Source organism: Schistocerca serialis, chromosome 3 (genome assembly GCF_023864345.2).
Source record: "Schistocerca serialis cubense isolate TAMUIC-IGC-003099 chromosome 3, iqSchSeri2.2, whole genome shotgun sequence".
Classification (NCBI taxonomy): Eukaryota; Metazoa; Arthropoda; class Insecta; order Orthoptera; family Acrididae; genus Schistocerca; species Schistocerca serialis.
This window is the reverse complement of record NC_064640.1, coordinates 427,064,190-427,078,129: the sequence shown is the minus strand read 5'-3', so window position 1 is coordinate 427,078,129 and position 13,940 is coordinate 427,064,190.

Genomic DNA, 13,940 nt, shown 5'->3' with positions numbered 1-13,940 from the left:
AGTACAGCTGTGAGTACCGGGCGTGAGTCGTGCTTCGGTAGCTCAGATGGTAGAGCACTTGCCCGCGAAAGGCAAGGGTCCCGAGTTCGAGTCTCGGTCGGGCACACAGTTTTAATCTGCCAGGAAGTTTCATATCAGCGCACACTCCGCTGCAGAGTGAAAATCTCATTCTGGAAACATCCCCCAGGCTGTGGCTAAGCCATGTCTCCGCAATATCCTTTCTTTCAGGAGTGCTAGTTCTGCAAGTTTCGCAGGAGAGCTTCTGTAAAGTTTGGAAGGTAGGAGGCGAGGTACTGGCAGAAGTAAAGCTGTGAGTACCGGGCGTGAGTCACGCTTCGGTAGCTCAGATGGTAGAGCACTTGCCCGCGAAAGGCAAAGGTCCCGAGTTCGAGTCTCGGTCGGGCACACAGTTTTAATCTGGTAGGAAGTTTCATATCAGCGCACACTCCGCTGCAGAGTGAAAATCTCATTCTGGAAACATCCCCCAGGCTGTGGCTAAGCCATGTCTCCGCAATATCCTTTCTTTCAGGAGTGCTAGTTCTGCAAGTTTCGCAGGAGAGCTTCTGTAAAGTTTGGAAGGTAGGAGGCGAGGTACTGGCAGAAGTAAAGCTGTGAGTACCGGGCGTGAGTCGTGCTTCGGTAGCTCAGATGGTAGAGCACTTGCCCGCGAAAGGCAAAGGTCCCGAGTTCGAGTCTCGGTCGGGCACACAGTTTTAATCTGCCAGGAAGTTTCATCATAAATCATTTTAAATAATTTTAAAAACAAATAAACACAAATTTTTGCAAATTAATTCAACTAAGTTTTGATTCTCTCAATTGTAGTAAAGTTTATTTTTCCCTTAATAGTTAATTATTTGTTTTTTGAATATTTTGGCAATATTAATAAAATCAAATTTTATATCGAAATTTTTATAATAACAAATCCAATAAATTCTGGCATGATCAGAAGTATTGTAATTTACTATTACACATTCTAAATATTTTGGTATATTAGGTAACTGATCAATCATAAAAATGCTGTGAAAATGATTAAATTTTTATTAGTGTAACTAATTCTTCTATGTCAAAATTAGGTAAAGGATTATTAAATTTTTCGATTATTGCTTTGATTTTTTAATCCTTTTACTTTTTTCCATTTTTACATTGTGTCTCCTATATTCTTCCATTTCTTTATCATCTTTTCTCTTATTTGTAAATGCTTTTGCAATTGCTGTATTTCCTCCAGCAAGTGAACCAATTGTTGCTGAATGAGGTAATGTAGATAGTAATAATGTTAAAATACACCTTCATGTCTTGTTTCTTTTTTTGTTAAATATTCAAAAATCTATTTCACAGCTGGAATACTTAATGAAACAAGTAAGTTTCCACCAGACTTTTTTCTCTTTCTTTCTTCTCTGAATATCAGTTAAAAATATTTCAGTAAGATTTAACTGTTTATTATTCACTTTAACTTTAATTGGTTTTTAATTAGTTTTGTCATTAGGTAAGAGAGTATAATAATTGAAAAGTTATAAATTATATACATTAGCAAATAATAAACATTTTATATAAACCCCATCCATTTTCATAAAGCAGCAAGCTTAACCCAGCTTCAACTGGTGTAACATCCAAATCCATTCCCAATTATCTTTTTCCTTAAATAATTCTTCTAATTGCATTTGCAGCTATTTTTTCTCCTAATGAAGCACCAATTGCATGCATTCTTTATTTTGCAGCTAATTGAATTTTTTTGTCACAGGAGTACTCTAACAGGGGACAGACAAGCTTAGTGTAGGCATTCTCTTTAGTACACCTGTTGCATCTGCTGAGTGTTCTGACAATAATACTCAGTGTTTGGTTCCCCTTCTCTACAACATTATATACATGATCATTCCAATTTGAGTTGTTCATAATTGTAATTGCTAGGTATGTAGTTGAACTGACAAGCATTAGATTTGTGTGATTTAGCATCTAATCAAAGCTTAACGGATTCCTTTCAGTATTTCTGAGGATGACCTCACCCTTTTCGCTATGCAGAATCACTTGTCGCACCATACAGATATCGTGTCTAAGTCATTTTACAGCTGTTTTTGATCTTCTAAGAATTTTACTAGACCGTTAATGACAGCATCATCTGCAGATAACCTAAGAGGGCTGCTCAGATTGTCTCCCAAATCGTGTATTTCGTTGGGAAAAGGAGAGGGCTTAGAGCACTTCCTGGAAGAAAGCTAGATATCGCTTGTGTTTTATTCGATGACTTCCGGTTGATTACTACGAACTGTGACCTTTTCGGCAGGAAATCTTGAATCCAGTTCCACAACAGACGATATTCCATTGGTACGCAATTTAATTAGAAGTCTGTTGTGAGGAGTGATATCAAAAGTCTTCTGGAAATGTGAAAATATGGAATCAGTTTGAGATCCCTGTCGACAGCAGTCATTACTTCGTGCGAATAAAGAGAACGATGTTTCTGAATTAGTGCTTACAGTGTATCAAGAGACAATTTTCTTCGAGGTAATTCATAATTTTCGAACACAATATATGTATGTTTCAAAATCCTACTGCAGATCGACGTCTGTTACTATAATTCACCGGATTATTCTTATTTCCTTTCTTGTGTATTGGCATGACTTTTTTAACTTTCCAGTCTTTCGATACAGATCTTCGTTGAGCGAGTTGTGGTGTATGAGTGGTAAGAGTGGAGTTATTGTGTGAGCATCCTCTGAAAGAAACCTAATTGGCATTCAGTTTGGACCGGAAGAGTTGCCTTTATTAAGTGATTAAGAGATTTAAGCTGCTTCGCTATAACCAAACATGTTTATCCCTATTCATGCTAGACATCAACAATGTTCTATAATACAAAAAAATAATTTAATTACAATTATTTCGTTTAAAGTACTGCAATGATTCTTGGAAGCTCATTTAAATTGCCGTTTGCAAACATATGACTGTGATTTATCATTTACTTTCATTTTTCATTTTTTTCATGTATCCACGTGATCTAACAGCAGCTTATGACACAGTTAATCATAGAAGACTTCTCATGAAGTTGTACAATGCCACTAAAAACTACCAGCTAACCTGTTTCATAAGGAATCTCCTTGAAAATAGAAGATTTTTTGTTGAATTCCTGGGCAAGAGAAGCAGATGGAGATCACAGAAAAACGGACTACTCCAGGGGAGTGTGATTGCCCTAGATTTGTTTGTCATCTACACAAATGACCAACCACTACCTGAAGGAACACAGAGCTTCATCTATGCAGATGATTGTGCTATAACCGCCCACGACCGCTGCTTTGAAACTGTTGAAGAGAATCTGTCCAAAGCAATGGGCGAACTGTCAGCTTACTACAGGGAAAACCAGTTGAGACCAAATCCTGGAAAAAAGCAGACTTTCGCTTTCCACCTTAAAAACCGGCAGGCAGCTAGAGCCCTCAAAATCACTAGGGAAGAAACATCACTAAAACACTGTACGTATCCCGAATACCTAGAAGTCACCCTTGACCGTGCATTCACATATAAGAGGCACTGCCTAAATACCAAGCAAAAAGTCGCAACCAGGAACAATATCATCAAAAAGCTAATAGGCACAGCGTGTGGAGCACACGCCAACACTGTGAGAACCTCTTCCCTTGCATTGTGTTACTCTGCAGGAGAATACAAAAGCCCAGTGTGGTTCAATTATAGCCACGCCAAACAGTAGATGTCGCTCTTAATGATACTTGTCGTATCATCACCGGGTGCCAAAAGCCTACTCCTCTGGGTAAACTATACAGCCTCGTGGGAATTGCATCCCCCGACATCCGCCGAGAGGTAGCAGCAAAAAGTGAGAAGAAAACATCAGAAACTTCTGAAGCTCACCCCCTATATGGCTATCAACCAGTAAACTCACGACTAAAATCCAGAAAGAGCTTCCTCAGATCTACCGAGGCTCTAGTTGGGGCACCACAGCAATGCCGAATCGAACTATGGCGTGCAAGGCTTACCAGTACTGTGGGATGGATTACACCAAGCGAAAGACTACCACCCGGCTACACAGAGAATTGGAGTACATGGAGATCCCTCAACAGACTACACTCGGGTGTCACGATATGTAAGAGCAATCTGACTAAATGGGGTTTCCTAGACTAGCCGCCACTCTGTGAGTGTGGAGCAACGCAGACGACCTTCCACCTGCTCCAGTGTACCCAATGTCCACCAACACGCGCAACGGAAGACCTGCTAAATGAAACGCAAAATGCAATAGAGGTCGAAAACTTTTGGGCGGAAATAGTGTAAATAATTGTCTTGTAAATATATATACACAGGACATTTAAATATTGTACATAGTTTTATACATCGTAAATGCTTCTGACACGAACAAATAAAAATAAATGTATCCACGTGTCGTTCTGTAAGCACAGGTACATCGATATATGAACAGGAAATGGAAATGAAAGTATGTGATAAATCACAACCATATATTTGCAAACAGTCAGGTAATTGAAATGAGCTGCCATGGATCACTGCAGATCTCCTAACAAAACATGTTTTTTTTAAATTATTTTCTTTACATTATAGACCATTGTTGGCGCCTAGAATGAACAGAAGAAACATATTTGGTTAGACACAAATAAAACATTAATTTGCAAAAGACTTTTCATACTTACACTATGAACATAATTGAAGTAGCAACTGAGAACTGATGGCTGCAAATATGAACAGTAATAAGACAGATGCTTGCACACACTGAAACCTCATAGCCACTAGAGCTTTCCTTTTGCGTTAAGATAAGAGGAATTTTGAATTTAGATACGGAGGAAGGCGAACATGAACAAGTGACTATGGAACATTTAGTCTGAATCACAGATGGGAATATAGGAAAAGTGCTGTGACGTGATTGGTGCAACGTACAATGAAACCTTTATCGATTTTCAATACTCCAGTACTACAATCAGTTCCCAACTGCTGAGCACCTATGAAACAGAAAAACTGTTTAAATTTCGGCTGCAGTGTCCTTAATTATCTCTGTACAACAGGGCCACAAGAAATAAAGCGTTCCAGCGCTGGTAACGGCAATGAGTTCATGGAACAGTGCTAACCAACCACAGAAATGAAGACTCGTAGAAATATCATACGTAACTGCGCTGTAAACTGAGCGGCAATGAGATTATAGCGCTTTTATCGTCGCTTTTAAAGCATGCGCTTCGCTCGCTCGGGATACTACCCAGGTGAGCTGCCAAACTGATATTCCAACTGTTTACTGCAACGTGAATCTCTTTTGCAGCTCTGAATTTACACACGCCGTAAGTAATGTGATAATGCCTGCATAAATGTTAAATACTGTCTGATCTTTCCTCGCCTACGCCTGAACAATTTTTGAGGTACGTGATACTCCTTTAAAACAATGATATTCCAATACGAGGGCTCAGGCTCAAATATTGGACAAACATTGGAGACCTATTTTTTCACGAGTCTTCTCGGTGATTTCCTGCCAAGACTGAAATTACTGTCAAAATTTATATAATTCTCTACCTCTAAGATTGTGGACGATGAAGAAACACCAAGATAAAGTAAAAGGAGAAAAATAAAATATCGGGTTGTTATTTTAAAAAATAACATCAATAGGTCGCTTCTTCACGTTCCCTTTGAGTTAGTTAATATAATGGGGAATGCCCCATTTGTGCGTCAACTTCTGTGGAAGGTAACAGTAATATATTTCAACTATTTATGTGGATCAATGATTCAGAAAAGTGTGCAAATATTGAGATGCAATTTTTTTACATATCGATAGTATCAGAATTTACTGTCGGTTTCGAGCAGAAACATACTTCGTGGAGAACAATGTAACAGATGAGAACTGATGATTTGACATAAAACTCAGTAAATAAGTTTTATTTAAACTAGATTTGTCAACTCAGTTTACAATGAACTCATTGCATTTGCTCCAGCATGTGACTCAGTTAATGACTGGGGGCTGTAAACACGGACGAAATAAACGAACGGATCTCGTCGTCTTCATTGGGAATGATATTTCGTCGCTTTTGCCCTTAAGAGCGCTTTTTTAAATTGAAGTAAATAAATAAATTTGCCCCTGATGATATTAATCAGCAAGACAAATGGTAACTAAGCTGCACTAGGTGCAAATTACGTTAAATAATGAGCCGAAACAACGATATTTAATTTTTCACTAACTGAAGTTTATTTTCTTTAAATGATCACACGTTAATTCGAAGTTTGGTGAAATCAACTGCAGGATTAAGTGATTAGTAAGTGACTCGATCCCCCAGTATGGCGGCTAGTGAAGTTGCTATATAAAATCAAATAAATCAAAAACAACTGGAAGGGCTGTGTTCACCGCTAAACGTTAATTGAAGTCAAGTCAGATATGAAATCGCACCTAATCAGAGTCTAATAGACACACGATATTGTAACGTAAATGTTGATTAGTAGGCGAAGTATTGTAAGTCCGCCATAAAGAAACTGAGTCAAGGATCAACGTCAATGTACGGAATGAGAGTCTCAAAACCTCTTCATACGGAAATATTACAAGTTCTGCTGATCTCCTATTGGAAAATGTACGTCATTTAATTTGTTCCATAGTTTAACCAGCCCAATTTACATCTTTTGATACATAAATAAACTTGAAATTCCGATTACGCAATTAGCTGCGCACAAAAAATTATAGTCCAAATCGATATCTTACATTGAACACCCCACGTTGCAGTTCACCTAATATTTAAGTTTAAGCAACTACAAAACTTCGTGGAAGTGTTTGAAAACAGTTCACACTTTTCGTGCTGTCAAATAATAAGCCAATTATAGATATGGCACCACTTTATTATAGGATTTTTACTCCTCTTTCCAATCCGTTGTTCAGAATTAAGAAAAATAGTTCATGAGTTATGCTAACTTTCTAAAATACTAGAAAATATAGCACAAACCGCAGATAGTAAAAAGTATAAGACTTTGGAATTAAGGGTTAGATATCGTGCGTAACAACGTCCGCCATTGCATGCTGCCTTGCTGGATGTGTAGTTGTCTTGTATGTGAGTTGGTATCAATTTGCAATAAAATCTATTTAAAATGCACCTCAGAGCTTAATTAATTCTGCTGCAGAACATGTGAATATATAAACAACTCGCAGAGAGCTATAATCTGAATACTTGATCTCCTTTGTAAACCCATATTTATTATAAAAATGAATGCACTAATATGCTGTATGAATGTATTTATGTATGTTCCACATTTCCTCTTAAGCCACTCGACCGATTTCAACTAAACTTGGTACACGTACCACTTATGTCTGGAGATAATCGCTGTGAGGGTAAGAACCACCTGCCTATGAAAAGTGTGTAGGCTGTGGTGAAAAAGCAGTGTTGTCCACTGTACGAATATCCATACTTCATTCATCCGATACTTTAGAATGAGAGCACCTAGTGACCTGCAACAAATTTTGTACGTAATTTGAAACCTTTACGAAGCTTTTTCTCGCTGACAACCCCCACACAATGATGAAAGGGAAAAGTCTATCGCGTGCTACATTTCCGCTCTTCAGGCAGTTAAACTGGTGCATGAAGCATGACGTATTAATGTATTACCTCTTTACTACTAGCTGTATTCGCGACACATTTTTCAGACAATATTCCCGTGTATCAGTAAATGTATAACCAAAACGACCTCATTGTACGACATATACAGTAGTTAAAGAGGTATGACGTTATAAACACAGAGAACTGCTGCATCATGCATGACGTTTAAATTTTTACTTTTTTGCTAGTAACTCTGTTCTCATGGCACTTCACAGACAGGCAGCGTCTACATTTGCCGCTGTATGTATTTACAAAAATATATCATTGTACGACATACAGTTCAGGAGATATGACATCAAATACTAAACTGTGTGAAAAACTGTCACATCGTGCATGACATTTCAATTCGTTATTTATTTACTAAATCTATTCGCCAGACATGTATCAGACAGTATCCACATATGACGCTGAATGTACGTACAAAATTATATCATTATACGCCGCATGGCTCAGGAGATATGACCTCATAAGCACTAAGATGCGTAAGAAACTGCCTCATCATAGATGACGTTTTAATTTAGTACTTCTTTGCTGCCAAGTCTATTTACAACACATTTCGCGGACAGTAGGTACATAACCACTGGATGTACGTGCAAAATTTTGTCATTGTACAGCACAGACTTCATAAACAAAAAAATGGTTCAAATGGCTCTGAGCTCTATGGGACTTAACATCTATGGTCATCAGTCCCCTAGAACTTAGAACTACTTAAACCTAACTAACCTAAGGACATCACACAGCACCCAGTCATCACGAGGAAGAGAAAATCCCTGACCCCGCCGGGAATCGAACCCGGGAACCCGGGCGTGGTCATAAACATTAAGGTGCTTGAAAAGCAAACTTTAGGTGAAATTCGCTAGACATACAGGTGAAATATCTGTACAAATATGCATGCAATACGATAAATATTGGTGAGATATATTTTACATGTGCGTATGTAAGCAAAGCCAAGGATAAAATGCTCGTGCTAAATCCCTGGAAAGATTTCAGTCGAGTTTGGAACACACATTAGTTACGATCTGGAAAGTAATAGTGTGGCGATGAGAACCATCAACTTCCTGTTGCTGTGGGGTGGGGTGGGGGTGTAACACGGAGAAAGCAAGGGGAGGAGGAGACGGACACAGTTATGGGCGGAAAAGATGAACAGAGAGGGGGGGGGGGAGGATAAACGAACAGAAAGATCAGAGACGAGAAGATGAGTAGGGAAAGGAAAGAGGAGAAAATAGACAGCAACAGGGGAAAGAGGTGATAGGCACCAAAAGGGGGGAGGAGGAAATGAACAGAAAGACGAGATGAGAAAATGGTCAGAGAAAGGGAAGAGGAGGAGCTGGACAGAAAGAGGGGAGAGGACGGGACGGACAGAGAAAGGAAATAGTAGGAGACGGAGGTAGGAGGAATGAACCATGTGAGGGGTGGACGAGAAGATGGACAGGGAGAGGGGGAGGAGAAGATGAGCAGAGGGAGGGGGGATGAGGGATGAGCAGATGAACAGAGAGAAGGGAAAGAACAGATAGTCAAAGAGAAAAGGGTAGGAGGAGATGAATGGAGAGTATGGGCTGGACGGGGTGGGCAGAGACAGGAGGAAGAAAATGGACTAGTAGAAGACTGGATTGAATACGTGGTTATAAAATACTTTTTAGTGCTGTATACACAATCTGATTATAATTAATATTTGCGCAGCGGCAGAATCGTCATGTTTCTCTCTTTAATATGACGTAGTTTTTTTCGTTGTACGTATTGTGGTTTGCTCTGCATGAGAGCAAACTCGAACAATATACGAGATGTAGACGTCACTGTACGCTCCAGCGGCGGAACTGGCGTCACGTCTCCCTGTTTGAATTTTTTGACAGTTCCACATGGCTCGGCTGAACCGTCGAGTGATGCTTGGTACGATGCACCTTAGGAGCTTTCACTACCCAGTAGCCGACATGCACCCACGACCTAGCTTGGACATGAGGTAATCGCGCCCGAAGACCACGTCGCGAAGCGAGTGCAACTCAAGTGCCCCTAGCGACCAAATCCAAACCTTTTGCTTAAATAATAGTCCATCGTGGCACTGCGTATCTGTATTTTCTATTCTCTTAGAAAAATAAAATATTTTCAGTTCTGAAAATATCCGTATAAACCACATACAACCTCTTTATTCGATTTAAAATCTGCCCTCTACATACCTATTCATTCGATTAAAAATCTATCCTCTTCGTCAGTTTTCTGAGATTATAAATCAGAAAATTGTAAAACTATGACAGAACTTTGAGAATAGCGTGCATGTAAAATTATTTGATACCCATTCGATACACGTTTGTCATTTTAGAAGTCGATGTATGTGAAGCTGTACTGTCTTAGTGCTCGAACATTCTTTTTTTGGTCCTAATCTTGGTCACTTTGTATTCAAACGTTTACGAAAATGATGAAGTAACATTGCGTTATAAGAGTCAATATCTAATTTACCCTTATCAAATCAGCAAGTCATGACGATATCATGTGAGTTTCAGATAACAATTGCCGTCACTTCTCGTGTAGACGTAACAGTTTAATTACATTTCATATGTTAACATTCTGCGGCGGACTGAAATTTGAAGCTGTACCTCTACTTTTCGAGGGAATTATGGTACCAAAGATCCAGGTTAGAGCCTTCTTCCGAAACACAGTCTTTTATTTACGCATAAAGCCAACACAGTATGTACGACATAAAAACAAAGAAAAATCATTCCCAGAATGGTTTTCGTTTATTTTTGTGCTGTAGTCTCGTTTTCGATACGGCCTTCACTGTCTGCAGATTGGTTTTTGGGTGTAATGTTAATCTAAATTACATAACAACGTCTTAGGATAATTATTCAAACTTTAAATGTTGTTTTGTAATCTTACATCTGGAACGTTTATGGGTTAGGGTCAAGGATCTCCTCGCGCTTTCAGATTCTTCGTATGCAGAAATTCAACCAGTGCATTATCTGTGCATTCATGTGAGATGCCTATCATCTGAAAAACCTCGAGGTTCTTATTGTAAAACTGATTTTTCAAGAAATCTTTCATTTTACGATTATTTTAACAGGCGAAACCTCCGTCGATGGTAATGAACGAATGAAATCGACTGTGCTCATGTGACCACATGTAACTTTATCTGTACAGTAACAAATAGCCTCGACTACTACTACAGAGTCATCAAAGTATTTCTTTAAGTCGGTTTGGCTCTGAGATACACTCCAGTTTGTGAAAAAAAGTTTATCGTTGCTTAATATTCGTCTTTACCTATTTAAACTAAAAGTGTAGCTCTGATCAATTGTTATAGTTGGCAATGAACGACAACCAGTTGCTTCTGTTTGATAGTCTGAATAAAATCTTGACAGGAGTTGCGCATACCAATAATGATGATACTTAACTATATTACCAGTTATTTTACAGTACATTACAAAATTGATTATTCCACCTTTGTAGGTATAATGATGTGTATCAAAGAAGACCTCAGTAAGATTCAGTGCTTTTCAGTTGCAGAACCACATTATTATTATGCAAACCACACGACAAAGCATCGTCTTGACATGAAGGAACAATGAAAAACTTTAGGCATAATTTGTAAACGGTGATCTACAAAACGTGTAAAACAGGTCTGCTCGGTAATTATCTTGTGGACATTCTAGCGAAGACATCATCTAAATTCCAGGAACTGATAAGGGAGGGGTATCAGGTTACACATCCGGTGTCAGGATACACCTGATGCAATTGACTGAGTTGCATTCTTTCCACTTCCCACCCCATAGATCAACAAGATTCAAGCCACCCTCCTCCTCCTCCTCCTCCTCCTTTGTAACTGGAGGAAATTCGTGTGATGCATCGTTCGGGTTCTGTGCTTCATAGGGAGAGGACTAGGTCTCTTTGGGATTAGAGGGTGGGTATTTGTTGTAAATAATAATAATTATAATTATAATAATAATATCTTAATTTTATTTTTATTCAAATTGCACGAGTTTGGTCATTCAAGGTCTGTACACCGGAGTGAGCGGTCCATCAGCAGCAGCCGAACCATCCTACTTGAAAATGGTGGTAAATATTATGAGGTAAGAGACTTCGACATTACAGTGTGTGTGTATAAATGAAAGACGTCACGGCACCTTATGGAAAACGCCAGTAAACATTAATGTGAGACCCTTTGAGATTATGCACTACTGGCCATTAAAATTGCTACACCAAGAAGAAATGCAGATGATAAACGGGTATTCACTGGACAAATATATTATACTAGAACTGACATGCGATTACATTTTCACGCAATTTGGGTGCATAGATCCTGAGAAATCAGTACCCAGAACAACCACCTCTGGCCGTAATAACGGCCTTGATACGCCTGGGCATTGAGTCAGAGCTTGGATGGCGTGTACAGGTACAGCTGCCCATGCAGCTTCAACACTATACCACAGTTCATCAGGAATAGTGACTGGCATTGACCAGACGTTTTCAGTTGGTGAGAGATCTGGATAATGTGCTGACCAGGGCAGCAGTCGAACATTTTCTGTATCCAGAAAGGCCCGTACAGGACCTGCAACATGCGTTCGTGCATTATCCTGCTGAAATGTAGGGTTTCACAGGGATCGAATGAAGGGTAGAGCCACGGGTCGTAACACATCTGAAATGTAACGTCTACTGTTCAAAGTGCCGTCAATGCGAACAAGAGGTGACGGAGACGTGTAACCAATGGCACCCCATACCATCACGCCGGGTGATACGCCAGTATGGCAATGACGAATACACGCTTCCAATGTGCGTTTACTGCGATGTCGCCAAACACGGATGCGATCATCATGATGCTGTAAACAGAACCTGGATTCATCCGAAAAAATGACGTTTTGCCATTCGTGCACCCAGGTTCTGGCGCTCCTGTGTGTGATACAGCGTCAAGGGTAACCGCAGCCATGGTCTCCCAGCTGCAGGTGGTTGTTGTCTTGCAAACGTCCCCATCTGTTGACTCAGGGATCGAGACGTGGCTGCACGATCCGTTACAGCCATGCAGGTAAGATGCCTGTCATCTCGACTGCTAGTGATCTGAGGCCCTTGGGATCCAGCACGGCGTTCCGTATTACCCCCTGAACCCACCGATTCCATATTCGGCTAACAGTCATTGGATCTCGACCAACGCGAGCAACAGTGTCGCGATACGATAAACCGTAATCGCGATAGGCTACAATCCGACCTTTATCAAAGTCGGGAACGTGATGATACGCATTTCTCCTCCTTACACGAGGCATCACAACAATGTTTCACCCGGCAACGCCGCTACGGTCGCAGGTTCGAATCCTGCCTCGGACATGGATGTGTGTGATGTCCTTAGGTTAGTTAGGTTTCAAAAAATGGCTCTGAGCACTATGGGACTTAACATCTGTGGTCTTCAGTCCCCTAGAACTACTTAAATCTAACTAACCTAAGGACATCACACACATCCATGCCCGAGGCAGGATTCGAACCTGCGACCGTAGCGGTCACGCGGTTCCAGACTAGAGCGCCTAGAACCGCACGGCCACACCGGCTGGCTGTTAGGTTTAAGTAGTTCTAAGTTCTAGGGGACTGATGACCTCAGAAGTTAAGTCCCATAGTGCTAAGAGCCATCTGAACCATTTTGAACCAGACAACGCCGGTCAACTGCTGTTTGTGTATGAGAAATCTATTGGAAACTTTCCTCATGTCAGCACGTTGTAGGTGGCGCCACCGGCGCCAATCTTGTGTGAATGCTCTGAAAAGCTAATCATTTACATATCACAGCATCTTTTTCCTGTCGGTTAAATTTCTCGTCTGTAGCACGTGATCTTCGTGGTGTAGCAATTTTAATGGCCAGTAGTGTAGATTAATCATGCCACGGTATATTATGCAAAATGGTGGTAAATATTAACGTAATTTATGAAGAAACACACTTTGAAAATGCAACGAGTGATTGCAGATCAGTTGAGCTACGTCATGTAATGACATCATGAGATATTCTCCAAATTTGGAAAATTTTAAAAAAAATTTTCAATAAGGTGGGAGCTCAAACATATTCATTACGAATCACGACAATGTTTAAAAATTTGATTCTTGGGAGGTATTAGATGTTTTTGCAAAAATACGGAAAAGTTAGTCTATCCACTCTTCTGGGCGAAGCGTATGTGTCCATCATCTCATTAATGTTAGTCTGGAGGGAACACCTAACAAACGTGGGGAGAACTGGCGCAATGCGATTCTAGAGAGGAAACTACTATACTCCCATACACGTGGACCATATTTTATCAGCCGTAGGCATATCGGGAAAAAAATAGCGAAGAATGCATACCTGCTTGTACCTTCTGCAAGCTACTTGACGGATGAGCACATCGTTTCACATCTTTATCTCGGATGACTGATGAGAGACTGCCACGAAACGAAACA